General features: G+C 47.9%; 1 protein-coding gene across 3 annotated transcripts in view; it reads right to left on the reverse strand.

The window, feature by feature from the left end:
• The window catches only part of LOC125048036 (trans-1,2-dihydrobenzene-1,2-diol dehydrogenase-like), a 25,230-nt gene that overhangs the window by 19,829 nt on the left and 401 nt on the right, over window positions 1-5,000 (reverse strand). The gene's annotated exons all lie outside the window — the stretch shown is intronic.

Raw genomic sequence — 5,000 nt, forward strand, 5'->3', positions numbered from 1 at the left:
ACATATATATACACACACATGTGTATATATATATATATATATATATATATATATATATATATATGTGTGTGTGTGTGTGTGTGTGTGTGTTTGTAATACCAACTAAGTAAACTTAAGGTTTTCTCATTATACACACAACCCTAAAGGACGTCCTTGAGACTACCCGTAGCAGACACCTTCCTTACCCAACTTTTACCATACACATAACACTATTAACTTATAACCACATATTTATTACAGTAACACTTATCCCTACGAACCAAACCTTCGCTCAACACAGCAGCGAATGCGACATCCGCAGGCCTTCCGCCTTGTGACGTCGCCCCGTTTACACGATCACTCCTTTTCCTCCACACTTCCTAGTACATCGTAACCCTTATGAATTATTAGTTCAATCTGTATAAAGGAGGGTCGCCTGCGAGCGACAGTCAGACAGCCTCCAGCTCGCTAACCGGACTGAACCTCTGTCCGTTGTACCATACTCTCTCTATAATAAACCGCTTCAAGCCAACGAGAAGTCTATCGCACCTTTACCTCTACCAAGATTACCACATCGTGCCAGACGCGCCCTGTCTGCACTCTACCGCAAAATCGGCCTCCCTACAGTGGTAGCAGCGACGGGATTCGTCCCACAACAGACTCCTGCCTCCGAAGCAACAAGCCTGCAGACGCAGAGTGAATATCACACAAGAGAGATAGCGAGAAACAAGCAGAGCAAGCAACCTACCTGTGTTTACACCTGACACACCGCTTGCCGAGTCGCTGACAACATCCTGTCTCCAGCACTCACCTAGTACGCAAATATGCACGCGTACCACCGTTACACAACGTTAATTGGCGCACTTCGCCCTACGAGGGAATTACTGGCCCAGCCGTGCACAACCGTGAGCCGAAGTCTGGGAATCGAGCGAAGTGGCACTGACGTAGGACCTCTCCCGCCGACGGACCACCCCCCGCGCTGACGATCCACCACCTCCCCGCGCTGACGATCCACCACCTCCCCGCGCTGACGATCCACCACCTCCCCGCGCTGCCGTTCCACACCAGCCCCAAACCAACGATATATTCCAAGGTTAGCCAGAGTATTGTGTTAAGGCGCATTTTTTTTTTTTTTTTTTTTTTTTTTTTAGTTAGGATATCTAGGTGATATTTTATTTTCTTTGATTATTTCCACACCGTACTGTCCGATTTACTCCCGTACTGTGTATATGCTTCAGTCTCCCCACATAACAGAAAACGGCGCATCACCCTCTCGTGCTCACTTACCTCTCGCCACTCACCACTTTCATTCATTCTGTGGCTTCCAGTCGTGCTCTTCCCCTCTTTTCCTAACACTCCATAACTAATTTCTCTTAAATTACCTTCTACAATCTCGACTGATGCCACTTTCACAGAAAACACAGGAGAATATGAAAATGTGCAAGCAAACGCACGAACCCACGAGTGACACCACATTTCCCTCACACATCTCCCCTCCCATGTTGTTCCCTCTCCCTGTTTCCCTCCCCCTCGGTTTGTCGGACCTTTCCTGCACATACAATGAACGTGTTACTGGTACCCTATGACGTAAATGCTCTCGAATGAACACTGTACTCACTTCATCGCTTACTGACACTGAACATTGGATCTCCCACAAACACCGTGACCTGAATTTCCCATTGTTTCAGCACAAATGTATAGAGACTTCGACGAAACTCAGCATATTTGACTCTGATGGACTACTCAGGTTTATGTGTTACTGTAACCCTCTCAGGCATCGCATGTCTTTGTATATTGCGTCTTTTCGCCGTTGTCGGCGTCCCTATCATAAAGGAAGACCTACTCGTCTTTTATTTCGTCCGTTGCAAATACTCACAGGACAAGATTGCCGTGCGTAGTGTATTTGTATATAATTTCAGTCTTCCAGGTAAAGCAAGATGTCCTTCTTTTCGTCATTCCGTTGCGCTTTCGCTGTTATACGTGCCCGGTAGCATTGTCATATTTCATGAATCTTACGTACTCGCTGCCAGGCCAGCCACGTCGCCTACCAATGTTACTCCTCAGAGTCTACGCGTGCCCGCTGCCGAGCCAGCCACGCCTGCGTCACGGCCCGCGGCTCAGGTTGCCGCCTGACCCTGCTGCTGTCCCTGTTAATCCTGAGGGCGGACTTCCCTCAGTAACCTCTCGCGCGGCCGCGACTCGCAAATGCTCCGATATGGGTATATCTGTTAAGCCTGAGGACGGTTTTCCCTCAGCACTCGCTCGCGAACACGAGGCACATGACGCCTCCGTGCTAATGGTTGTTTCAAAGCCTGAGGACGGGTTTCCCTTCAGCACTAGCTCGTGAACACGAGGCACGTGACGCCTCCATCCTAGTGGCTGTTCCAAAGCCTGAGGACGGTTTTCCCTCAGCACTCGCTCGCGAACACGAGGCACGTGACGCCTCCATCCTAGTGGCTGTTTCAAAGCCTGAGGACGGTTTTCCCTCAGCACTCGCTCGTGAACACGAGGCACGTGACGCCTCCATCCTAGTGGCTGTTTCAAAGCCTGAGGACGGTTTTCCCTCAGCACTCGCTCGTGAACACGAGGCACGTGACGCCTCCATCCTAGTGGCTGTTTCAAAGCCTGAGGACGGTTTTCCCTCAGCACTCGCTCGCGAACACGAGGCACGTGACGCCTCCATCCTAGTGGCTGTTTCAAAGCCTGAGGACGGTTTTCCCTCAGCACTCGCTCGTGAACACGAGGCACGTGACGCCTCCATCCTAGTGGCTGTTTCAAAGCCTGAGGACGGTTTTCCCTCAGCACTCGCTCGCATACCCGAGGCTCGTGACGCCTCCACTACAGTAGTTGTCCCACAACCTGAGGACGGATTTCCCTCGGCGGTCACTCGCATGCGCGAAGCCCGTGATGCCCCACTCCTGTAGTTGTTTCGAAGCACGTGCTCGCAGCTGATGACGTACCCCTACATTTGTGCATGAACCACAGCGTTAGATAATTTAATCAGTATAGTCCTTGAGACCTTTTTTTTTCCTCCCTTCGTGGACTGCATGGTGCCGGTGAGCGTGCCATCTACGGTTGGCACGGCATTGATGATTTCAGATGGAGTCTGTGCGCATGCGTTGGTCGCCCTACCCGCGCCACAAGGCAAAGTATGGTCCTTATGACCCCTGTCACCTCAAGCGTGCCACGGGAGTACCTGAATGCGGGGTCACGCGTCTCCCGGGTAGCCGAGCTCGCCCTTCCCCACGCCTACTCGTACCCCCTCTGTTACTCATGCTCATTGGCCCGTCGACACCTGCATCCCCGGTGGTTTTGAATACATTGTCGTTTGTTTAACTTCCTGCTGGGACTGAGGATTGTATTTCTGCATTACGTTTTTACTAGTTTTCCGCTATTACTGATGGTTCCTGACTATCCTACGAGATCATTAGACGACGTCAACTTAACACACATCAATTGCACCAACGCTCTGACTGACTTCATGGTCAGTGCCTATTTCACCATGTACTCGCTTTTCTGTCATTATGAACCTGTTAACTTTGTTGTACCTACATATGCATTTTATACTGTTTATTGCGGTCACAGACCGTGTATCCACACATGTACTATGTTGTGTTACTTTAGATTATCCATTTACTCCGTTGTACTCCCACGTAAATCTATGTTACGGTTATGTTGTGCTTTTACATTAGTGTAGACTACTTGTCCCTATGCTTAGTTATGCATGTTGCTTTGTTTGTATTTCTTGACTCGCGTAGTTATTCGGGTTATTCTGTATGATTTATTAATTTACACTCTGTACATCTTATTTGACATTACTGATTTGATTTCCATTGTTTCCTTACATTGTGTATCTTACTGGTGTTATCAAATGCACCTACTGTTTATCTGCTGCATTTTGCATTTGATGTACTTAGTGTTTACTTTTGTGTGTAGGTTATTTTATGCTTAGGTCGTAATGTTTAGCTAGCTGCGCCTTTTCACTTCTCTGACATCTTTTGCGGCGGGGACCGCCGCGGTAGCGTGACCGAGCGATGTAAGGCCCATTTCACATCTCAATACACACCAAATCTCTCACAGAGAGGCCCACTAAGTAAACTTAAGGTTTTCTCATTATACACATAACCCTAAAGGACGTCCTTGAGACTACCCGTAGCAGACACCTTCCTTACCCTACTTTTGCCATACACACTTCCTAGTACATCGAAAACCCTTATGAATTATTAGTTCAACCTGTATAAAGGAGGGTCGCCTGCGAGCGACAGTCAGACAGCCTCCAGCTCGCTAACCGGACTGAACCTCTGTCCGTTGTACCATACTCTCTCTATAATAAACCGCTTCAAACCAACGAGAAGTTTATCGCACCTTTACCTCTACCAAGATTAACCCATCGTGCCAGACTACCATCGTCCCTGTCTGCACTCTACCGCAAAATCGGCCTCCCTACAGTGTGTGTGTATGTGTGTGTGTGTGTGTGTGTGTGTGTGTGTGTGTGTGTGTGTGTGTGTGTGTGTGTGTGTGTGTGTGTGTGTGTGTGTGTAGTGTGTGTGTATGTGTGTGTGTGTGTGTGTGTGTGTGTGTGTGTGTGTGTGTGTGTGTGTGTGTGTGTGTGTGTGTGTGTGTGTGTGTGTGTGTGTGTGTGTGTGCGTGCAAGTAAAACAACGAAGGGAATTACAGGAAAACACACGGATATGCCGAAGGCCTTTTCACTTTACTGCTTCATCAGGGTATTCAGCATACCCAGATGAAACAGTGAAGTGAAAGTTTTCCTGTATTTCCCTTAGTTTTTCTGCTTGCAATTTGTTCGATATGATTTACACACACACATATATATAATATATATATATATATATATATATATATATATATATATACACACACGTGTGTGCGTGTGTATATACGCGTAGTGGTCTGAGCAGTGTGTAACTGGTAAGATACGGGTTTTGTGTATGAGTTTACATGTGTATGCTGCATTTAATTGTCCAAGTCCCTGCATCCAAGCTTACGTGTTTCTGCTTACC

Source organism: Penaeus chinensis, chromosome 4 (assembly GCF_019202785.1).
Source record: "Penaeus chinensis breed Huanghai No. 1 chromosome 4, ASM1920278v2, whole genome shotgun sequence".
NCBI lineage: Eukaryota > Metazoa > Arthropoda > Malacostraca > Decapoda > Penaeidae > Penaeus > Penaeus chinensis.